The sequence below is a fragment of the Vipera ursinii genome, assembly GCF_947247035.1.
Source record: "Vipera ursinii genome assembly, chromosome: 2".
Taxonomy (NCBI): Eukaryota; Metazoa; Chordata; class Lepidosauria; order Squamata; family Viperidae; genus Vipera; species Vipera ursinii.
This window is the reverse complement of record NC_139513.1, coordinates 102,041,180-102,067,381: the sequence shown is the minus strand read 5'-3', so window position 1 is coordinate 102,067,381 and position 26,202 is coordinate 102,041,180. Positions and strand designations below refer to the sequence as shown.

Here is a 26,202-nt window from a genome sequence, read left to right as displayed (position 1 = left end):
GTTACATACTGTATATATGTAGGTAAGTATGTATGTATGTATGTATGTATGTATGTATGTATGTATGTATGTATAGGTGATTTATATGATTCCTATATTTAAGTTTTACTCTTTAAAGGCTTTTTTTCTTATGAGACACAAAATGTGTTTTTATACTGTTCTTATTGGTGAATAGTAGGCTTTTTCAGTATTTTCTTTTAAATTCTAACATTAATTCTATGGAAGTTAAGGCTGTGCAAAATATTGAAAGGGTATTTTTCTTCAACAATGCTTTTTTATATATAGGTAGAAGCCTCTTCAAGCTATTGGGAAAACAGTACTAAAGCTTTGGCAACACAGGTCACAATACCTCAGGAACAACTGTGTTGCCTCTTTCACCTTACAGAGAATTGCATCACTTGAAGTGCCTCCTCAAGCTATCTCACATAGGCCTACAATTGATAGCAAATTGCTTTAATAAAGAAAAAAAATAAATACACCAGTTTCCCTAAGAACATTTCCCTTGATTCACAGCCTTTCCCAAATGTGTGTGTTAAGAGTGATTTCAGTTATTATTCTCTGAGTGATAATGCAAGCTTGTGAAAGATGCATCATAAGGCACTCACAAGTTTTAATGTTGTGCTGGAGAGGAAGCTTTGCCAGAAATTGCCTGTTTCAGGCAGATGATACAAAACTAAACATCTGTTAAATTAACATCTACCTAACTTTTTTGCTTTTGAGTCAAATGCAGTTGAAAAAATTAAATCTTACTATCTGTCAAAACAATCTGTCTCAGGATATTTATATACAGAGAAAAAAAAGAAAAAAGTGCAATATAATTGACTGCACTGCTCATATGCTCACTGCTGGTTTCTCAAGATTGGTGCATAAACCTGTTTTCACTATCACTGCTTAACCTTTGAGTACAAATGATCCTGAGCAAAGCCCAATTTTAAAACTGCTGGAAATAGAAATAAAAGCTTCCTCTAGCAGCTTAAATCTTTCTATTTGTGTTTAATTAAGCATTGCAAGTACTCAAGACACACACACACACACACATACACACACACAGAGAGAGAGAGAGAGAGAGAGAGAATTCCATTTCTCTTCCTTTGTAATAAATGCAGCAGCAACTGACTTATCTTTTATTCTTATTATTCTTTTTTAATTTTAATTTTAAAATAGGGATATTCAATTTGCATTAAGAGAGCAAGTTTGGTGTAGTGATTAAAGCACTAGGCTAGAAACTGGAGCTTGTGAGTTATAGCAACACCCCCCCCTTGCCAGGCATGGAAACAGCTGAGTGATGGTGAGTCAGAATATGTCTTTCAGTCCTAGGAAAGAGGCAATGGCAACCACTTCTGAAATATTGCCAAGAAAACTTCAGGGATTTTTCCAAGCAGTCACCAAGAGTACAGGTCTACACTACTCAAAGGCACACACACACACACACACACAGAGAGAGAGAGAGAGAGAGAGAGAGAGAGAGAGAGAGAGAGAGAGAGAGAGAGAGAGAGAGAGAGAGAGAGAGAATACTAATCTGCATTAGACACATTTGATGAGAAATTTCTCTTTTTCTTTAATAGAAAATAGATGGCAAACACAGAAGAAAGATCAATATTCCTTTATTCAATAGAAAATACTACTAGTAGCTAAGCATTTGCCTTGTCTAACATTATACAGAAATTAGACTTTTTAAATATTTAATCAACCACTTTTCCTGAATTCACAAAAAAGTTATGCATGAGATAAAAATGGTAAAGGTTTTAGTGAAAAAACCTACAGTTCCTTGTCCTAAATTTGTTGCACTAATTCTTGTCTTTTTCAGACTGATTTATTGTTTAGACAAAATTTGATTCACTAATTGATTGCTTTCCTTGTTGGAAATTCCCATCCAAACTAAAATCCTATTTGAAAATCTAGAAATATCCATACATATTCTTTTTAAGCCAAGCATAATAATGCTATCCCAGTTGGATTCTCTCATAGTTCTTAATATTTTAATCAGCATTCCTTTTAGTCTTTTCTTTTTTTATATTCAGGAAAAAAAGAAGAGAGAAAGAAAGAGCAGACAAAATCGAAGTGCATGAGAAGCATTTGTGAATATGAGATAGCCTGCTCTAGGAATAGCCTCTAGCTTTGAAGGTTGGTAAAGATTGCAAGAGCTCAGAATATGATACACTTCACCTCTGGGAGACAAGAAAAGTATCACCCACATCCCTGCAGCCCTCCAGGGATCATCCCCTACTTGCTCATTCACAGAGATGCTTCAGTTTTCATCTCAAAGCTACAAGAGACTTATATAAAATGTGTGCAATAAATCACAGTATTTCATTAGTTATTAATAGACAGGTTTAAAGTTTTCCATTAAGTGCTTCTAAGATTCAGTATTTGTATACTGTACATATATAAATATATATACACACATACACATATATACATAGATACATGCACACTTTTTAATCACTAAAATTATAATTTATGCACTTATTTTAAAACATTTCTGTTACTGATATAAAAGTTTCATAAAAGGAAATTGTATGAATAAATATTGGTTAGAAATTAATAGTCTTTGTGTTTGCTGTCCTCTGTCAATATATGCAATTGAGAGACCGTTGTTATAATTTACAACAACAAAAGCAACATACTTTTTCGTATTATGTAGAAAGTATTTCAAACATCCAAAACACCGTCAGATTTTTACAGCGACTGTGTTCATCTAACATTTTTAAAGAACTGCAAGTTTTATCTGCCAACTGGGCAATCAGAAAAGCTGTCATAGAACCACAATTAAGTACATGTTTTTGCTTGTTGGACTATATAAAGCTGATTCTTTGAATGTATCAACAGACTGTTAAAGATTCATTCTTCTTATTCAGGGTATATTAATACCCTGAACTGCATTAATATCTTATGATACATCCCCAAAATAAAACAAAATGTTATTTTCTTTTCCATTAAATACTAGCTGGATCATATCAGCATATGTGTAGACAATTGCTACAGAAAAAAAAAAAAATATTTGTCAGCTTTGTGGGGTAGACCAGACAGGAAACATGAGCAGATGAGCTAATTCTACTGATGTAAAACTATATTTAAAAAAAAAATGTTGCAAGTTTGAAAATACTTTTCTTTTCCTTTTCTCATCTTTACAGGCCAAAACACCTGTAAAGGCTTAAGCTTCTTGCCCCATTAGCATTCCTACTGAGGATTCAGTCAACTTTTATCTATTAACTCTTGCCTTGGTTATACCTCTTTGCCTGTCTCTCAAGGTCATTCTCAAATATAATTACAATACCACTGGTTGCAGCCTTGTGCAGTTTTGTCTGATCTGCTGCCTTGCTCTACTACATCAGCGGCTAACATCAAAAGGAGTTTACTTATTTTCCTTTCTCTATTCTTGAGCAGTTTGCCAGTCCATACACTGTCAGTTCTGTTGTATATCTGGGACTATTTCTCCTGCTGTGCAGACCAACATTAGCAGAGGAACATACATGGACTCTTGCTGCATGCTTTATTCGGTATACTACAGATACTGCTGCTATATTTTAAAATAATGTACAATTCCCTATAACATAAAGTACAGTAGACTTATCCTTTCAGTTTCTTCCTCATCAATTCCCAGACATAGCTTTGCAGCTTCATCATATCCCAAGTAACACTCTTAAGTTCTGAGATCAGTTTTCTAGGGAAGCAGGGTGAATTTTATCAGCTTTCAAGTACAGGACTGAAAAGATAACACACTGACTCACTGAAGAAAGATCAAATATATTCTACCTTCCAAAAACACACAGTATATACAACAAAATGCAAATGTTTCATGTTTGTTTTCTATTATATTAAGATTTGAAGTAGCATAAATGGCCAAGGTTGTTCTGTTCTGTTTTTCTTTCCCTGTCATATTGTACCAAAACAGTCCTTGCTTATTCACCATTCTTTTTCAATATCCTCTTAACAAAAGAATAGTAAATCTTAAAAAAATACCAGGATTTGTGAAAATATAAATAGTAAATTATTCCAGATAGCAAAAGTGGGTTTAAAACCTGGCTTTAAAGCTACATATAGTAGGACTGCACTCATTTAACCTTAGATTGAATAGATATCTCCTCATTAAAAAAATATCCTGCCCTCAATATCACTATTTCAAGGAAATAAACATTTATTTCAAGTAAATAGCAAGGTTGATAATTTGGTCCAAACTGGAAATTAAAAGAAAAAAAAGATGCCTAATGAGATGTAAGCTGGGAATATATAAATGTATATAGCATGCTGAGAAATGTATGCCTTTAAGAGAAAGAGGAGGGCAGAGAGGAAAATTACAAGAGAATACTTAGAGAACAAAGAAGAGAAAGAAATTGCAAGTGGATATTTATCAGTGCCTTCATCACAGTAATATAAAATAGTGTGTTGCAATCTCACACCCACTTTTCAAAATCATAGAAAGAAAAGATTTTCAGTTAGAGGAGACATTCCTGAAAAATGCTCAGTAGAAGATAATGAATTGACATGAAGGGTTTTATTTATGTATTTATTTGTATTTTTTTACACTTAAGGAAACCTTGGTTTTGCAGCTACAGTTCAATGCAGTGTCCTGATTGGTTCCCCAAGTCTGGAAAGCCCAGTGAGAACAAAGCTACCTCTTCATATTGTGATGGCTGACTCCAACATCCTAATAGCCTTGTAGTTGAATGATAACGATCCTGGATGTTTTTCATCAATTGTGCCCTTATAAAAAAAGGATTATATCAGAGAGAATCTGGAATGAAACCTGAATTCTGTCTGTTCAAACCTCTAAGTATAGGATCAATGAATGAGATGCTTAGAAAGCATTATTATGCTGTGTTCGCCCACAAAAAGGAGAGATTGCCACCCAGCTTTGTTCCACCAATATCCAGAAATGAAATATATTATCTAATATTTGTTGTCTTACTTCAGGATAAGATGCACAAATTATTGTTAGCTGTGAGCAGAAACTATAATTATGCCTGCCTTGATACACAGTGCTAGGCTGCATTAACAGAGGGATAGAATCAAGATCAAGTGAAGTACTAATACCACTTTACAATGCTTTGGTAAGGCCACACCTGGAATACTGCATCCAGTTTTGGTCACCACGATGTAAAAAAGATGTCGAGACTCTAGAAAGGGTACAGAGAAGAGCAACCAAAATGATTAGGGGGCTGGAGGCTAAAACATATAGGGAACGGTTGCTGGAATTGGGTATGTATAGTTTAATGAAGAGAAGGGTGAGTGGTGACATGATAGCAGTGTTCCAATATCTCAGGGGCTGCCACAAAGAAGAGGGAGTCAAGCTATTCTCCAAAGCACCTGAAAGCAGAACAAGAAGCAACGGATGGAAACTAGTCAAGGAGAGAAGCAACCTAGAACTAAGGAGAAACTTCCTGACAATTAGAACAATTAACCAGTGGAAAAACCTGCCTCCAGAGGTGGTGAATGCTCCAACACTGGAGGTTTTTAAGAAGAGACTGGACAGCCATTTGCCTGAAATGGTATAGGGTTTCCTGCCTGAGCAGGGGGTTGGACTAGATGACCCAAGGTCCCTTCCAACTTTATATTATTATTATTATTATTATTATTATTATTATTATTATTATTATTATTATTATTGTTGTTGTTGTTGTTGTTGTTGTTGTTGTTGTTGTTGTTGTTTATCTTTGTTGTAGCAGACCCATATTTCCTCTTAACTTTTTATTATGAATTCCATATCATGTCCTGAATTTTTAGAGTTGCTTAAGCTATTTATCTGTTTCCAGGATTTCATTTTTTTCATCTTTTCATCACCTATTTCCTACTTCTGATGAAGTCGAGCATAGATGAATATATTCAGTGGTAGAAGACACTGGACTGAGAAAGATTATTTAATTTACAATATTTGTAAGCATCCCCCCCATCCAGGTGGATTCTTGCCAGGGTACAACATATCAAGACAAAAGCAGATAATGCACATCATCAGTAAAAATCTAACACATTGTAGATGTCATGCAGTTGAACTAACTTAAGGACCAAACTGCTTCGGCTAGCTTTTGAAATATCTATAGAATATGTACTATTCCTACTCCAAGTAAATACTGTTGTATTCAATGAAATAGGGATCCTAATTGAGATTCCTGTTGTCTAACCCATACACCATTAACTTTATGAGTCACTGAGAGACCGGATTCCACATGGAGATTGAATGTCCTTTTTGATATGAGGTGGCACAGTTCTGCCATTTCTGTGGTAGATACTGGCTGTAAAAATATGGGTAGTAACAATACAGCTCTACAGCAGCATAACTTTGATATAAAAGCTATTTAGACATTTGTTACTGATATCCTTGGCATTGTGCACCTAAGAAGAAATGTTTGGTTCTGGAATACATGCTCACATTTAGAGTTCTGGCAAATTTCCAACAGAAAAGATTCCAGAGTGGACCAACTATTTTTTTTAAATGAAAATGGATTTGAGCCAACTTGCTGAAAAGATTACACAGACTTTTGACAAAGAGGAAAATGTGAGAAAGAAACTCCAAGTAATCCTGACTTGATTTTCTTAGTGTAAGATGGGATATAGAGAACTTGGACAGACTTTCAAGGTTCTGCTATTCTATTTTAGCACTACCAGCAAGGCTTTCAAGATTGATAACAGCCTTTTGAGGTAGACCAGGTCATGAAACAGATATTGCAAGGATTCCAAGAATCCTATTCTATTGTTGTAGGATATAATAACAACAGAATCTTGAAAGGCTGTTTGAGTTTCTCTCTGCCCTCTCTAATTCCAGGCAGAAATAAGGCATGGTTATTTTGAGTCTCTTTTTCATTTCTCCACTTTCCATAACTGAATTGCCCTTTCAGTATTCTTAATATTATAATCCATTTCTTTTCCAAAATCATGTCTACTGTACAGTACATGTTTTATACAAATCATACAATTTTCTACAGTGTGCTATTTAGTGGTAGGATTCAAATATGTGAACAACCGGTTCTCTGCATGGATGCCACTTCCGGAAGTCCATTTTGGGCCTGGATAACAAAAAATTAGCTACTGGTTCTGCTGAAGTGGTGCGAACCAACTGAATCCCAACAATGGTGCTATCACTGTACTGTAGTTATTAATGGTAGCCCCATTTATTTGAATATTTCACTATCTCAGATATATGAATTTTACAATGGGACAGAAATAAATATATAATGTCATATGTAAAATATAATATAAAGTATATATGGATATGATAGGGACACAGTGGCTCAGTGGGTTAGGACGCTGAGCTTGTCGATCAGATGGTCGGCAGTTTGGCAGGTCGAATCCCAAGTGCCGCGTAACAGAGTGAGCGCCTTTTACTCATCCCAGCTTCTGCCAACCTAGCAGTTCGAAAGAACGTAAAAATGCAAGTAGAAAAATAGGGACCACTACGGTGGGAAGGTAACAGTGTTCTGTGCACCTTTGGCATCTGGTCATGCCGGTCACATGACCACAGAGACCTCCTCGGACAAGCGCTGCTTCTTCAGCTTTGAAATGGAGATGAGCACCAGCCCCTAGAGTTGGAAACGACTAGCACTCATGTGCGGGGGAAACTTTACCTTTACCTTTATGGATATCATTCCATTCCCTACCAGGATTGTCCAGAAAAGTAACACTATTGATTCTTTGTACTGGTAATTTTGGACATTAAACCTGTTGAAGTTACTTAATTTTATAGAATGCATGATGCCATGTTCAAATAAAGCAGATTTGGTTTCTATTAATTAAAGAATGAAACATTGTTTACTGTTTTTGCAGAGATTTTATGGTATTTTTAAAACATATTTTGGATTGATTATACAAATAGGAATGTACTGATAAATCTGTGACTATTGATAACTTTAGTATATACGATAGAATTTTCCCATTTTTCTTTGCTTCTTTGGGGTTTTAACTTTCTTCATTTTTTATTTAAGAATTATTTTGTATAATTGCATATATATATATATATATATATATATATATATATATATATATATATATATATATATATATATATATATACATATATAATGACTTTAGTATGTTTAGATATTTAGTCGTATTTAATTTTGAAAAATAATATATTTAAAAACATATTCAGATAACATAAATTCTGAATTTCTCCTTTTGATCAACTGAGAAAGGTTAAAATATTTTGTTTAAATAGGAAGAAAGGAGCTGCCTGAAAAGAAAGAATTGTGGCTTTGACATGTGGAAACTAGAAATAGGATATCAGATATAGCACTAATTCACACATACCCCCACCACAGACACACACACAGAGAGAGAGAAAGAGAAAGAGAAAGAGAAAGAGAGAGAGAGAGAGAGAGAGAGAGAGAGAGAGAGAGAGAGAGCATTAAATTAAGAACCACCTGATTTAGATTATCTAATAAGAATCCTGGTGATTATTTTCTGGATCTTACCAGGATTTATTTCAATAGGTTCACCTCACATTTTACTTAACTCATATAGTAACCATCATAGCAAATTTAAAATTAGAATTTGACTTCTTATTGTTTGAAAATATTAGATTCTTTGCAAACAGAAAAAATAGAATCCCAATTTTAAAATCGGCTTGTATATTTATGATATATGTTTAGTTCTATATTCATCATCAAATAATATGGTAAGTCTAAAAACTAATTATTAGGAAAGCTTTTAGAATCAAAAGACTATGTTAATGTTTGTAAGTGTTTGAGGTTCTACTGCTAAAAATTAAAGGGACAAATATTCTATATTTTTCCTGTACTGTAAATAGAATCAACTAGATGCCAATTTACACTTCATTTTTAAAAGTAACTTATTTGTTTACAAGCAAGACCATTTTTAAATCTTTTGTAATTAAGTTACAAAGGAGAAAACATTTTTTCTCTATGAAGCAAATGTTAAATGAGTTCAAATGTTCAAATATATAAAATTCTCAAAGGAATAAGTGCCTGATTCTATCAAAAATTTCTACATTTAAATATTAATAATATCTTCTTCCATCAAAGAGTTTGTGTTATGAAATAGAATTATTGAACTTTGAAAGAGATTATGAATGAAATATAATTTGTATTATGATGATTAATATTCCAACTGATAATAGAATTGGACTTTGAGCATTATCATAAAAAAGCCTCTACAACTAGAGTTTCTGCAGTTTGTAACCTTCTATACTTACCAAAACATTAACAAAATAAGGACATATTAAAAATAGCAAAATATTAGAATATATAAGTATGTATTTAGCTACATAATATGCATACAAAATCTGAACTTAAAGCTTAAGAATTGATGAAGGCCTTTATGTGTTTACAGTATAAGACTGTTCTGTTCCAGCCTGTTTGAATGTCAGGGACAACTCCTTTTTATAGGTAACAGGCTGGAAAAAACCCAACCAAATTTATTTACAAAGAGTTCAGACAAAAGTTAAACAAAAAGTTCAAACAACACTTAAACCAAAGAGTTTAAACAAGAGTTAAACAAGAATAACAGACCAGGACTCTAGCAGAAGATCTTCAAATGGTTGCCTTCAGCAACCAGCACCTCCCACACATTCCCCTTTTATCAGCAGTCCCAAGGCATGGCTTCTCATTGCCTTCTCCTGAGTTGCCTCATTGCTTACCTCTGTTCTGTTCTGCTATATTGCCTCCTGCTCCTAGCGTCCCTGAACAGAGGCAGCTGTGGATCGTCTTCTTCCAAACCCTCATACTCACACAGCTGAGTCTGAGGAGGAACAAGATGGGAGGGGCCAGGCTGAGAGTTCTGCAGTGCATCAGACCCTTCCTCTGACACCAAAGGCTCTCCAAACTCCTCCTCTTCGTCTTCAGAATCATCCGACGCTGAATCACAACAAAGACATGAAATTCCATTCTAATGCTGGAATTTAATTGGACCCTAATATCCTGCATCTTACATTTCAGTTTTAATGGCAGAAGAAAGGTGAAGAAGGGTTCTGGAGAAAGGTATCAGAGAAAGATCAAATCAGAATCATTTGGTAGAAATATCGCTGTCATAGTATACTAAATTAAGGTTTGGAGAAAAGGACAAAACCCCACAACCTAGACAACGGTCTGATGAGAGACAGCTGACTCTACACATGTGTGGGGGGAGACATGGGAAGCATGTCAAAAGGGCTCTGAGGGGAAAAATGCTTTCAGTCTTGCAATATTCTGTTCATGTAACTTTACAGTAATGTAGGATTAGTTCATCTGAGTATATTTGTTGTCTGGACTACCTTGCAAGATTGACAACTTATCTTTGTTTTTCTTATGCTATGAGGTAACCTTACTTCCCCAAGTAGTGTTATAGATCTGGACTGCAATAATACTGATAACCACAAGATAAGAGTAAAACTATTAAAAAAAACCAACTGATATCTACTTGCTATCTGAATTATTGCCAAAAATTCAGAAATAACTTGAAGGTGATCTATAATTGTCTACCCTTTTATCACTCAGAAATGTTGGCAAAAAGGGGAAAAAATTTCTCAGCTTGTCCTAAGATTATGCCAAATCAGCAACAACGAAAATCTATTTTAAATCCTCACAAAAATATTAAAAAGAAAAAGAAAATACAAGCCAAAACAAAATTTTCATAAAAATCTTTCATGATTGTCAAGCATTAAAACATTCATTTCTCTTACCTGAAGCTACATTGTTTAAATATATAACTATAAATAAATAAACATTACTTTCAGCTACACTATCAGCCTCTCCAGTACTGCTGACATCATGGGAACAGAGAAAAATTGAGTTTTTATTGAAGGGATAAATAAATACTATTTTTACCCATGTTGAGAAACTGCTGATAATTCTGTATCAACAAAATCACAAAATCCATTCAACTGTGCGATTCCGATAGTATAAATATTGAAGTACTTATAAATTTTGATAACAGAGGACTCAGTGTCAAGGGAGAGACTGTCAACAGCAATTTGCACAATGCTGTAAACAACATGGACAGCACGGTCTAATCCAGAGGTGTGCATAAAATAAAATGACAATAACAAAAAGTATTTTATTTGGAGCATGGAATTAGCGTACTATAGCTTGAAAGTTTGGCTGGCCATTCCAGAGAGGTTTCAATCAAGTTGAACCAAAACCTGAAACATTTTAGTTTTGGTTCAGATGAGTTTGGAGTGATCTAGTTGAATGAGGAAAATAACAACAATAACAACAACAACAAATAACAGCAACAACAGCAACAGCAGCAACGGCAGCAACAGCAGCAGCAGCAGCAGCAGCAGCAGCAGCAACAACAACAACAACAACAACAACAACAACAATAATAATAATAATAATAATAATAATAATAATAATAATAATAATAATAATAGAGTTGGAAGGGACCTTGGAGGTCATCATCTAATCCAACCCCCTGCTCAGGCAGGAAAGTAAGTCTGGTGAACCTTACTCCTCTTCTCTGCATGACCAGTGTACCTTTTCTTCCCTGATCACTTTCCTAACCTTCCTTGAGCTGCACATAAAGCATAGCAAACTCAAATGTATATCTGTTTCTTTTCAGATTTTACTACATCTGGAAAGAACTACATGAATTTCAATCTTTTATTCCACATATTCTCCCATTGGTCAAGCATGATATCTATGTATACAGTATTTACCCACTTAATCAGACAGCCTTTAACACATTCTTTTTTCATGATCATTTTCAAAACAAGATAATGTCCTTCTTCATTAGTACAATTCAAAGCAGTTTTTTCTTATTTGTAAAAGTCAATATTCTTCTTGTACAATTTAAATCTTTAAGTTATCTCTAACTTCTGGAGAATGAATTAATTAATTAAGAAAAGTAGCAGAGGAAGGCACATTTTCTTTTTAATGTACAATGTTCCCTTTTTAATTCACGTTTTCCAGGGTTTAGGGCACCTAGGCTGTCTTTCCAAAATTGGGACTGTCAGCCTTTACTATCAGATTCTAAATCCACCCAATCACTCATTTCCATGAGACAAAGTGGGTCTATTACTGATTTACTCATTTAGAAAATATACATGTATATTATACTGCTGTTGAGTTCTCTGAAGTAGAATCTGGAGCTTTCTCTGCCCTTTTGTTATACTACAGCCTTAATCTTTATCTAGTAGCCATCACATTCATGGTTAATAGAGGTATTGAGTTAGCACTTTCTCATTGACATTATCAAATTAGTGCTTCCTAAATAAATCTAGGGAGCTTTCATTTCGATGTGCACTGTAATTTGAACATTAACACCTCCTGGAAATTTAATAAAATAAATAACCATTGTGATAGGAAAGTAATTTTCTGTATATGATAAAATATTAAATGGAAGGTGTTTTTATTTCATTTCAAAACAAACAAAATTGTAGTCTTGCATGATTTATCAGATTCCTTTACCATGGCCTTACAGGATGATATATCTTCATATATTTCAGAAAGTTTTTAAATGTAAAGCCCAGAATGGAAATCAGTAACAAAAGAATATGCCTGAATGAAAAGATGAAGGACAATAGATGTAACACTTGATGTAAAATCTTCAGTAGGTAAAGCAGTAATTGTGAATTGATTGGCTACTTTTATTTATTTTTTTATTTTTTTAAAAAAATCAAAGGGACAGGAATTGGATTGTATAACAAGACTTGACTTTAGGAAGTTTGATCCTGTCAGAAATGACAATTGACTGGAGAAGAATAGACTAGAATAAAGTAGGAATAGAAAATATTTCCTATCTATAGAGGCCTGCAGTACTTTATGAAGGAACAAATATAACTAGAGGCAAATACAACAATAACTAACCTGAATAAGCAGGCCAGCCATACAGTAGTGCTTCCACAGAATAGAATATACTAAACTCTTGTTATTTTGACTCTCTTTCTCTCATTATTCAGATATTCTTGAAAGAAAATAAGCTTTGGGAATTAGAAAACAACAACTATTTACAGAGCTTTGGATCCTAAAGAAATAAGCACGCTTGAAAGAAACTCATAGAAAGGAATACAATGTGTGAATACTTATATGCTCAGTATACTTTCTGAGTGTTGGAGATCAGTGAAAATATACATTAGAAGTTTGCATGGGCATATTTATTTGAATAGCCAAAATAAGTTTTAATCTCAAATAAAATCAGATTTATTGTATAAAATTAGACATATCACTGGCTTAAGTTGTTTATGAATCCTTTAATAAAAGCTTTACTTGCATCCCAACTGTTATTGAATCATTCCCTTAACTAAATTATTTACAAAAAAAATCTTTCAATTCCTTGTTATAATTCTGCACTATTACCATTTCTATTCACACTTAGAATACAGCATTCAGGTTTGGTCACTATATTATAAAAAGACTTTGGAAAGAATAAAGAAAAGAGTAACAAAGAAGATTAGGGGGCTGTAAAATGTCTGCAGGAATTGGATATGCCTAGTCTAGTAAAAAGGACTAGGGGTACATGATAGCAGTATTCCAATATTTGAGGGGATGCCATAAAGAAGACCTATCCTACAAAGCTCCAGAAGGCAAGACAACAATGGATGGAAACTAATCAAGGAGAGAAGCAACTAGAACTAAGGAGAAAATTCCTGACAGTTGGAACACTCAACCAATGGAAGTTGTGGGTGCTCCATCACTGAAGGCTTTTAAGATGAGATGAATATCTAAAAAAAACAAACTTTACTGAAGATTAAAGAGGAACAGAGACATGTTATGAATGAATCTAGAACAATAAGGGAAGTTTCTGAAGTTATAAAAAAAGAATAAACTAGGAAAGTTGTCTGGACCAGATGGATTATCCAGTTCTTATTATAAATGCCTTGAGCAGGGGTAGGCAACCTCGGCTTTTTTATGACTCATGGATTTCAACTCCCAGAATTCCTGAGTCAGCATGGAGTTGAAGTCCATGAGTCATAAAAGAGCCGAGGTTGCCTACCCCTGGCCTTGAGGATGAACTTTTACAACCTTTATAAAGCACAGTGAACTCTATCCTACACAGAGGAATGATACCAGAGAATTGGAAAGAAGCCAGTATAATAGTAATACTAAAGAGGGACAAGATAGACTGTAACAAGAAACTATAAGGTGATATCATTATTGGATAATGACAACAAGCTGTTCACAAAGATTCTAGGTGATAGGCTGAAAATAATTTATTTAAAGGACCAATCGGTTGTTTTTTAACTTAAACTACAATTAAAGGACAAGGTTAGAAATGTGTTAAATATTTTGAAATATTTAGATCAACAGAATGAAAAATAAGCTGCAATAAGCTGCTTTAATATCGAGAAGGCCTTTGACAATTTGAACTAGGCTTTCTTGGTTTTGGAAAGTATGTATTTTGGAGAGAACTATATAAAATGTGTAAGTTTAATTAACACTTTACAAAAAGAACAAATAATTGATAATGGAGACATAAGAAAACCTGTGAGATATAAAAAGGACCAAGACAGGATTATCTGTCACTTCTATTATTTACTTTGGTTCTTGAAATACTGAATGTAGCTATAAAACCAGATGAGAGGCTTGTGGGAGTAAAGATTAAAGTCACCATGTGTGAGTTGGGTGCTGTATAAATTTGATTAATAAATAAAGTTTAGAAAAGGAACTTACAAGGACTTTTGCAGATGACTTGGTGTTGATTTTGAAAAAACCCTTTAAAGGGACTTAAAGTATCACTTGGCAAATTGAAAGAATTTAGTGCATCAGCAGAGTTAAAGAGTAATAAATAGAACAAGAAGATGCTTACAAAAAATATCAAAACAGAAGCTCAAACATTAACCGTATGTTCTTTTGAAATAATATATTAAGACATGGAATGAAGTTTAAAAAGACATGTTAAAATGAGATAAACTACAACTGTCATCACTAGGGAGAATTTCTATGATAAAAATGAACATCTTGCTTACAAAGATGTTTTTGTTTCAGACAATACCTGTTTCGAAAACTGATGCACCACTTAAACAACGGAAGAAGGATAAATCTAAATTTGTGTGGCAGGGAAAAGAACCAAGGGTTAAACATAAGATGTTACAAGATAAAAATAAAACAGGAGGATTGGTTTTACCCAATTTGAAACTGTATTTTGCAACTTGCTGTTTAGTTTATATAAAAGAATGGATGATGCTTGAGTTAAAACACAATTGAGATGTGGGTAGCATGGATATTTGTGGTAGAAGAAACTTAAATTTAATGGATTTCAAAAATTGTTATATTAAACAGGCCAAATTGAGAACATGGAATTGATACAAACCCAGGTTGTACCCCAAAGATTTTAATGGTTCTCCATACAAGAACAAGATCTGATGGCAGAGGGATAAAGATGTCAATAAGTTCTCTTGTTTACAATTATTATAAAGATTTAAGTAGAAGTTATGGTTTAGAATCTTAGAACATTGTAAGAGTGAGACTGAAACACAACTGCAAATACATGCAATGCAAAAATGTATACACATTTATTGAAATTTGAAAGAAAAGAGCAAGAAAAAGAATGTTTGATAAACATCAACTTTTGTTTATGATATACAATGGGAAAATTTGTGGTTGAAAGGATTGAAATTTACACTGTTATAATCTAAAAAAAAGAATGTTTTTATAACATGATGTACTAGAAGCCATATAGAATGCATAAGGACACTTCAAATTAATATTCAAATTGGAACAACAAAAATTGACATTTTATTATATTTGGTGGATGTGTAAAAAAGCTACATTATTCTGGATTTAAACACACACATTGAGTCAAAGGATTTTTTAAAAAAAAATAGCTGGGAGCAATAGTCTTCCTTACTGGGATTGATGGACAAACAATTGAAAAAAAAGTCATGGAACTTGGTTCTTGTAAGATTATTACTGTACAAGGACAAAGATGGAAAGATTTGGCATTATCCACAATGGAGAAATGATTGGTGAAAATAGTGGAATTTGCCGAAATGACTAAACTCTCCTCTTTGCTCAGAGAAAAAATAATATAAATGCTTACTGGTGACTAGAGACCTCTTATGGACATTTGTGCAAAAGAAAAAAAAATCAAGTTGTAATATAAGTACAATTATAACTTTATCTTTTATTCTGTATAATCTATCCTGTCTAATCAAAAACTTGAAATCATGAATCATATGTTCATTTTTTTTACTACTGTTAGGAAGATTTGAACTTTCTACTTTGTACTTTTTTTCTTTTCTGTTTTTCTTTCATCTTTTTTTTACTTTTTAGCACTTCTACTTTTCTGGGTTTTATTTCTTTTTCTTACTTTGTATTACTTTATATTAGTTTTTACCTTCCTTCTTAAAATTCTTTAATAAAATTAAATCTTTAATAAAATGTGTGTGTATGTATGCATGTATATGTATATATTTTGTAAGCATAAATAAGGAGATACAACATAAAGGTATTATAGAATCAAAAAATTGGAGGAATTATTTAGGTCATTGAATCAAACCTATTGTTCAGGACAAACCAAATGTAATTTAACATGTAATTCATAATTTACTTTTAAAAATCAAGTTAAAGCATCCCTGAAATATCGTTTTCACTTTCAGTGAAATAATGTATTCACACATTTGGAAATATTTTCTAATATACAACTGGAATCTGTCTTTATCTAATCTTAAAGCCATTAATTCCACAACCTGTATTGTGTAATATCGCCAAACACTATATGACTTTCTTCAGTGTGTCATATGTTCAAGTATATGAAAAATGTTCTCATATATTACTCTCAAGGCTTTGTTTCCATTTTTTTTAACTTCTATCTTAATTTCTAACAGTGGTATACCTAACATATTTGAGAAAATAATTTTACAATGTGTTACTGCATCACATGGCCAACTGTATCAACCTCATTCTAAATCCACCACTGATCCTCTAAAGAGCCTTCTTGCCATCCAATGCACCTCTGAATACATGCACCTGGGGTGGAGTAATACTCCTCACCTACACACACACACTCCTTGTTCTTTGTATACTGATTTCTAATCTTCTGATAAGTCTTATTCCCTTCTCTTAACCAATTCCAGTTTGTTTTCTTAAAATGTAGTAGCAGAATATCCCAAAGGTGCTTTTTCAAATGGCAGCTGGACTTTCTTTGTTTTTGCTTGAAGACATTTCACTTCTCATCCAAGAAGCTTCTTCAGTTCTAAATAAACTGAAGAAAAGAAATTTCATTCAAAACTGAAGAAGCTTCTTGGATGAGAAGTGAAATGTCTTCAAGCAAAAACCAAGAAAGTCCAGTTGCCTTTTGAAAAGCACTTTTGGAACAACCATGACCTGGATGATTGACAATCTCCATACACATTTAGTACCAGAATAGGACATATTACTCGAGATGTGTTCTGACTAGAGCAAATTAAAACAAAACTATAACTTCCAAATGTTTGAAAAGTATCTTTTTACTACAACCTAAAATTGCATTTGCCTTCCCCCCCACCAACAATATCACATTGCTGACTAATGTTCAGTTGGCAATCAGTTACTGTTCCAAGATTTTATGCACACTTATTGCTGCCAAGGCAAATTTTCCTGTCTAAATAAACACATTTTATTTCTTTCTTAAGTGAAGAAATCTGCTATTATCAGCTCATTTCTCTAAGCTATCAAAATGACTTGGAATTTTCTGTCTTCTAAGATATTGGGTATACTACTACTCAATTCTGTTTTATTCAATTTCTTTTTAACTACTAGATCCATTAAATGTCACTTTGTTTGTGCTCAATATAAGTCTTTCCCAAAAATGATACTCTCCAGATATGTAGAATTTCAACTTCCATAGTTTTCATACCAGCTGGAGGGTTATGGGTGCTGAGGTCCAACATATGTAAAGGGGGAAACTGCATCTTTGCAATGTGCATATCAACATGTGCTTATGTTTATTAAATATAATATTGAACAGCAAATATCTTTTATTGGTCTTGCTACATCTCTTTCAGCTTCCAAAGGTTTTAGCTATTCATTATCTAAATTTGTCCTATTTATCCCAGATTTCTCAAATAACAGCCAGATTATTATGAAAAGAGCTTGCTGATAGTAAGGTTTTTGAATTGCTTCAATGATTGCCATAGGTACGACTATTCTGGAAAATAGCAACAGCTGCACAAACTGCCTTTTAAAAAAAAACTTTTAAATAAAATCTGTAATACTGAATCTTTTTGCTTATGAAATGTCAGAAACTATGTTTACTGTAAAGCTTCTGCTTTAATGCCTCTGAATTTACAATGTTAGAAAATATTCATAATAACCACCAATAGTTCATGCATGTCTCCATTCAGCAGAATGAAAGAGAGAGCATAGTAGCAATCATCAACTTCTGTTAAAGCTAAATCTGGCAATTCTATGTGAAAAATAAATGTTGGGGGGGGACAGATTTATCTTTAATATAATGTTGTTCTTACTGTAATCTTTATGCTCATTATTTCTTCAAGCGGTGTGTAAAGTATTTAGAAAAACTGTCGTGACAAAAAGAAAAAAGGGGGGGAAGTTAAGGTGATTTTATCTAGCATATTTCATAGTCACGGTACATGTAATGTGAAATAAAGTGCAGGATCATCAGAATCAACTCAAAGGGATGAAAGGAGGGTTGGGATGTTGTCTGTCTCATGGCCTCTCCATTCATCAGCAACCTAATTCTTTGACAACTGGCCAGAATTAGACCAACTTTAGAGAGAAAGGAGGGGAAGCTGATTAAAGAAAAATCAAATTCAAAAATGTGTTGGATCAGGCTGGAGGTTGCAAGAAAGAGACAGAATGGAACAATTTGCCTCAGCCAACTTTCCATGGCCAACTCACCATGATTAATTCTCTATGGCTAACTCACTGCAGGACAACTCACCATGGCCAACATTGTCATGGGACAACTCGCTGCAGGACAATTCAAGTTAATTATTTAAAATAACTGTAAAAATACTTTATTTTTTGGCATTCCCATTTTATGGCCCTGGTGAGTTATCATAGACCCAAAAGAGAATCTGGAAACATTGCCCCAGTGCCTTCCCATGGGAGAGGCATTGGACTTAAATTGTTGTGAATAGTTCCATTCTCAGACTCATTCCTGGTCATATGACCCAGAGCATAGCTATGTAGTCATTCTGTGCTTCCTAGATACAACACAAGAGGATACACAGATATATGTGTGAGCATGCCATAACATTGTTCTTTTTCTTACTGCAATGGCCACTGCTGGTAAAGGAATCATCCAGCATTAAGAAATTGTTCTGTATGCTTTCCATTCCTTGCTTTATCTTTCAAAAATACTAAGGGCCCACTGATCAATATTGGACAATCTTGTTTTGCCTCATAATGTAGTTACCTTAAGTGTACACTTGACTTTATGTTTGTCACCATGGAATACTACTTAAAAACTTGGTGGAGCAGTGGGCTAATGCCTCCTTAAGTAACACCGGCTGCCTGCAATTAGTGCAGGTTCGAGTCCCACCAGGCTCAAGGTTGACTCAGCCTTCCATCCTTCCAAGGTAGGTAAAATGAGGACCCAGATTGTTGGGGGCAATAAGCTGACTTTGTAATAATGCCACTTGGGGGGGCGAAAGCCCTAATAAGCAGGCATATACATAGAATGAAGGCTATTGCTAAGCACATTGATTTGTGCTTTAGATTGTAAGCCGCCCTGAGTCTTCGGAGGAGGGCGGGATATAAATGGGATTAAAAAAAACTGTACTATTTTAGGGGACAGTTGAAGCGAGTTGTTTAACACAATGAATGTAAGCAAGAATTTGGGGCTGTAGTACCACACAGAGCTGCTTGAATTATTATTATCAATAGAAAACTGGACCAACAAATCTATGAAATAAAAATTGTTTGCTTAAATAAGAAAGAACCATACTTATCAAAATGGCATTGTAATCTTTTCACACTCCAGAAAGTTTTTCTTTGTCAAACAGCAGCACTTAATCCATCCACTGGGCCAAAGGTTTAGCAACCTGATCCAAACTATTTTTTTTTTACAGTAATGTCCAAATAAAGTCCATAACAAAGTGGCTTTTCTACAACAGGGGAAAAATAAGGTATAAATCAAACCATATTAATTAATTAATTAATTAATTTTATTGGATTTGTATACTATTCCCATAGGACTCAGGGCAGTTTACAGGGCAGTTAAAGCCATGAATACAAAGAATTAAAAACAATTAAAACAATTAAATTAAATTCAAGCCCCAAGAGTAAATCTAAAACCCAGTTAAATTAACAACCCCACAGTCTGGACCAAACAGATCGAAGAGCCAAGTTTTCAGGTCCCGGCAAAATGAGCGAAGGTCGGGGGCAGTCCTAAGTTCTGTGGGTAGTTGGTTCCATAGGGCAGGCGCACCCACAGAGAATGCCCTTCCCCTGGGAATAACCCGCCGGCATTCATTAACCGGCAGTACCCTGAGAAGGCCCTCCCTGTGGGGGCGCACAGGACGATGGGAAGATGATGTTGGCAGCAGGTGTTCCCTTAGATAATCTGGACCCAAGCCATTTAGGGCTTTATAGGTCATTACCAGCACCTTGAATCTCACCCAGAGGGCAACCGGAAGCCAATGTAGCTCACTGTAAGAGCCACTGTGGTATCATAGTTGAGATTTTAGATATCAACTAAAGCAGCAGGTGAGGGGAATGACTTTAGTTCAAATCTACCTTCCACCATGGAAATTCATCCCATGAATTTACTGGAGTGACTTTGACCTAGTCACTTATTCACAGCCCAACCCATCACACAAGATTGCTAATTGGTAAGAAAAATGGACAAGGGGCCACTCAAGCACATGAAAGATATTATCTAAAATGCAGTTTTAAAGCACTACATATTCAGACATTTTCCTGGGTGAAGTTTCTGTTGAACCCTATAAATATTTTATCTGGGTAGAATTTTTGAGTTCTTCTGTAATTTAAGCACTTTAAATTACATTACAAATTACAATAAGGCTACAGTAATCCCATAGCACTGAGTAAATCCTAGTCAGATCAATGGGTATTAATTTGCTATGAGACCCAAATAAGATATCTTTATTGGTTTCCCTATTGCTAATAGGAAAACTGTTTGTAAAGTATAAGAAATATATAAAAATGGCATTTAGTTTAGTTGACTTCCTTCAAATAACTTTTTCTCCCACTCCTACTCTTTCTTTATCATATCCACATATACATTCTCCTCCTTGTGACAAACTTCAGAAAAATATTCCAAAACACATTAACCTTGACAACAAGAAGCTTGGTCTATCAATCCAATCTAGTTCACTTTGAGCCTCATTGCCAAGTACTAATTGGCTGAGTGCCTCTGTGCCAAAACAATACATTTGCTTTGAAGAAAGAGTACAGGTGAGAGGTGCCTTCTAGAGAAGCCACAATTTCATTAACTGGGTTGCATTTTGCAGAAGAAGAACTTTTCTTTATAATTATTTATCTGTTAAATAAATCCAAAGCGGGAACAAGAAGGAATCTTTCTAGGCATTTTCTGTAGTCTGCAAATTGCCCTTGGAGCATCCTTGTCATCATGCAAAAGACATTTTTTATTCTCCCAGGCTTTTTAAATAATAATGCTGATGCTAGGTGCCTCTTGATCAGCTCGGCCCTAAACAGATACAACAAGCATTCAAAGGCATGCGAGCTTCTGATAAATAGATTTATAATAGAAAATACAGCCATTATGAAAGAATTTTGGTAACAGTTGTCTCTTAAATGCAAGCCCTATTTATAGTAAAATTGAGGTTTTAATTCTTGTCCCCTTTTTTCTCTGTTGCACAATGTAATATGCTTGAGGATTTGGGGCATACTTTCCATTTTGTAATTCTTTTAGTAACAGACTAATCTGCTTTCAGCTATTTTTTATTCTAATCTTGAAAGAACTGGGTCCCATGCCTAGTGTGATTTTTGTTTTACCTTCAATTGCATTTTCTTCTTTATTATTGATTATTCCTTATATTATGCTATATATTTTATGATATCTTAGTATATGTTTGTTGAAAATTATGGACATATTTATAATAAACTGGTCTGATTTTTTTGTTAAATAAGCAGCATATAAGTAATATTGCTTTAATTTAATTTATTTAATTAGGAACCACCTGATTTAACAAAGACTGTGTGGTGTGCAATAAATACGTAAACAAATACATCTATCTCTCTATCTCTCTCTCTCTCTCTCTCTCTCTCTCTCTCTCTCTCTCTCTCTCTCTCTCTCTCTCTCTCTCTCTCTCTCTCTCTCTCTTTGTTTCTCCCTATAAGATGATTTGTGACGTATATATAAAAGGAGTTGTCTTTGGTAAAATTCAAGTGCTCTATACTTTTTTTCTTTTTATATAGACATTAATTCTTTAATATCCACAGTCTATTGTAATCTTAAGTTCTTTCGCTTGATCTGCAGATCAAGATTTAAATGACTGAATCTGTACCATGAGCTTTGCATAGCCAGAGAGAGGTCTTGTCTTCCATGTGTTCAATGAGGGCTTGTAATCTATTTCTGTGAATAAATGCCACTATTTGTGCTGTCACAGCCAATCAGTACTTCACTGAAATAGTAGTAAGAGTACTGATAATGATGATGATGATATAAATAATTGAACTCTCATACCACAGGTATATTTTGTCCAACAAATCTGATTTATGGATTAGCACTGAGGCTGAGTAACTAAAAGAAACCTTTTACTGAACAGCAATCTTGAAAACAGTCTTCCTCTGTTTTGCAAAATTATATAAGTCTAAACCCTCAATTCTGAAGGTTTGTGTATCACAGCATCAGTGTGTAGAAAAGAAAGGGTTTGAAGAATGAAAAAGGAAGGCAGGAAGTCTTTCTTTTAAGTGTTAAACTTGCCTTATAATTGGATTTGCTAGTTGATAGTGAAAGAAAGCTTTGATTAGCTGTTTCCCTAGAGCTAAAGAAACTTATATGAAACTTTGGGTTGAAACCAATTATTTACATTTCCATGGAAAATGTCATTATTAGTACATTTTGCTCTGTAACTGTTATTCTAATGTGTTGTGGGATGGTGCCTGCATGGCTTGGTAATGATGCTGGAGAAATCATTTTAAGTACATTTAAGGAAGAAAAATAGCATGTGCGTATTTATGTAACTCTAAGTACTGAGCTCTCTGGGGAAGTTGTACACTCCTTCCTCACCAAGGTAGTTTATTTGTGCCAGTAAAGATTTATGTTGCTGAAATAAAGTTGTGTTGCATGGGAAGCCCTCAGCACACTAGTAACATGCCTTAAGAAGTTTGAGTGAAGATTGAGTGAAGCAAACTTGCAAGTCTTGGCATTCTCCATATGTCTTGGGCACTCTTCACATGTATGGATTTCTTCTCGTAGAATTCCCAGTTCACGTGGCTATTGCTGAAAATACTGGGAGTTGATGTCTACACATTTTCCAAGCACTGATGTTGAGAAAGTCTGACCTAAATATTCTAGTGTAGGTTAATTGAAATTTGATCTGTGCACAGTTTCAATGTTTACATCTAATAGACAAAAGGTGAATTTTCTTGAAAGTCCATCTTTCTTCCTGTAATATGAGATATATCTTGGTGTTGATTGAGGGAAGTGCTACATACCATAGGTTTTTTCCCCCAAAATTAGAACAAAGAAAGTTAACAAAGATGTCTCTTTTGGAGCATAAAATGTCATAAAACTATTTATGTCAAATACATTATTCATAAATTATTGATATACTTATAGACTGCCTTTCATTCTGATGCATGCCAGAGTGTCGTATAATGAACTTGCTTACAAGTGATCTTAACTATATAAAATAGAAATCTACATAAGCAAGCTGAAAGAAAGTTAGCTAACTCAAAACATGTAAATGAAAATTTTTCATAATTGCCCATTTAAAGGCAAATAATATGGGATGCAAAAAGAATTTTAGGAATTACCACTAGAAAGATTTCAACAAGCAGAATATGTTACAAGGAATAAGAGATACAGTAAGGAAGCAAGAAATGTCTAGACAAGAAACTTTAAATTAGGCTAAAGAAAGATTGAGCACATGTTGAAATAGTTATTTGGTTCTCTTTCTTTTGGCAGACGGGCAGATTAAAAGTTTGAAGGGATATGTCAATGTCCAGTCTGTGTCAGGATTATGTGTAGCATCCTATAGACCTGCTCCTCGAAATGTAGATGCACAGAAAGGCCTTTTGCAGGGCTAGCCATAGAAGCAAAGTGATCTATGCTTCATCATCACTCTTGTAATAATTGTCTTCTGGGCACAGCATACCTATCTGAAAGACCGGAGAAATCCTCGAAACAACTACACTTGAAAGTGTGGAGCAGGAAAAAAAAATACGCAAAAGGGTAGCTAAAATGATACCTGTCCCATAAAGAAAAGTGATAGCACTTAAGCGGCTTAAGGAAACACATTGCAAAAGTATGGAACCAAAATAATTATTGAATCAGAACAATCATCTCTACAAGAAAAATCATAATCATAATAGTAAAGTTGGAAGGGACCTTGGAGGTCATCTAGTCCAACCCCCTGCTCAGGCAGGAAACCCTATACCATTTCAGACAAATGGCTGTCCAGTCTCTTCTTAAAAAACTTCAAGTGTTGGAGCATTCACAGCTTCTGGAGGCAGTGAGAAGTTCTCTCATAGAACTTCTAATAATGGTGAATATTGATACAAGAAGTATAATAAAAAAATAAAGACTTCTTGACCCAGATTGGCTGAAGCTCTTGTTCATGATTTGATGGCACAGGTGAGGTTGCCAAAAGCAGCCCTATACTCTCTACTCCCAAAGTAGGCAAAGAAAAGCTTGATTCCTTTATAAGCAATCTGGAGATGTTAAAGGAGACGCAACATATACATTTTCTAAGAAAATCAGATGTTTAAATAAGATCTCTCATCCCTCTTCTTTAGCTGAACCATCTGAGCACCATCCATTGCTGGTGCTTATATCTAGTTCGATATCAAAAGGAGAGGATAATGTGGCGGTAGCAATGTGTGGTGGTCTGTTTGGATGATGCAGGCTTTCATCTCTGCCCAGTAATTCCAATCTCTGATACTGTGCTTGCCCAGCCCAAGTTTAAATTAGGGGATTCATTTGCCCAGGTATAATAAGGGGTTTAAGAGGGGTTGAATCAGTGAATGGAGGGTAAATTCACTCATTGTTGGCTACTAATTTTAATGGGACGCGGTGGCTCAGTGGGTTAGGATGCTGAGCTTGTCGATCAGATGGTCGGCAGTTTGGTGGGTTGAATCCCGAGTGCCGCGTAACAGAGTGAGCGCCTGTTACTCATCCCAGCTTCTGCCAACCTAGCAGTTCGAAAGCACATAAAAATGCAAGTAGAAAAATAGGGACCACTACGGTGGGAAGGTAACAGCATTCTGTGTGCCTTTGGCATCTAAGCCACATGACCATGGAGATGTCCTCGGACAAGCGCTGGCTCTTCAGCTTTGAAACGGATATGAGCACCGCCCCCTAGAGTTGGAAACAACTAGCATGCATGTGCGGGGGAATCTTTACCTTTACCTTAATCTTTATGGTAATATTCAGTCTCCAAGAATAGAGCCCACTTGCCTCTAAATGACAGATGCTAGGAAACGAGAGGAGGTGTAATTGTTCTCTTATGTTCTTAAACATGCATACATGCATGAAACAGCTACCATTTTTTGTAATTATTGGTATTATTCTAAAACATGCGCTTTATGGCAACCAAGCAACTTTTCATTCTTCTGTAGGTGTTCGTAAGTTTTAGCCAGCAAGGTATAGTGGAGTCCCTTTCCTTTCTCTCAGAGCAGCCTACCTCACAGACAGGAGAAAAGATGGGGAGACCCCAACATTGGAGAAAAGGCTGAATGAAAACGAAGTAAGTCCATAAATAACCTGCCTCTCGATAGATGTGCTTTGGAATGGAGTGCACGATGCCGAACTGAAGATCTAAATCTAGTCCTCAGCTGAGGATTGCCATTCGGAGCTCTCCTTCTCAGCCCAACCTGAAGGCTGACCAATTCGCCATACTGCCCGATCACAACTCTCCCCCAACCACTTTATTTCAGGGTGCAAATAAAAGTGTGGAAGGCTGGAAGAGGATGTCGGGGATCCCGCCCGTCCGAGAGATGAATCCAGCCCGGTTATTTACTTATTTTATTTAGTTAGTTGCCGTGCGAATTCAATTAGCAGCGTGAAACATTTGCTGCGGTTTTTGTTTACCGGTGGGCAGTTTGTCAGTAGTTATAAGTAGAGTTCCATCTGTCAGTTAAGAGAGAGAGAGAGAGAGAGAGAGAGAGAGAGAGAGAGAGAGAGAGAGAGAGAGAGAGAGTGTATATCAGAAGGAAGAAGGAATAAGTGAACTGTATA

General features: G+C 34.9%; 1 protein-coding gene across 3 annotated transcripts in view; it reads left to right on the top strand.

The window, feature by feature from the left end:
• Positions 1-26,202, top strand: part of TENM2 (teneurin transmembrane protein 2) — a gene marked incomplete at its 5' end in the record, with an annotated part of 931,826 nt that overhangs the window by 201,391 nt on the left and 704,233 nt on the right. The window lies entirely within an intron of this gene.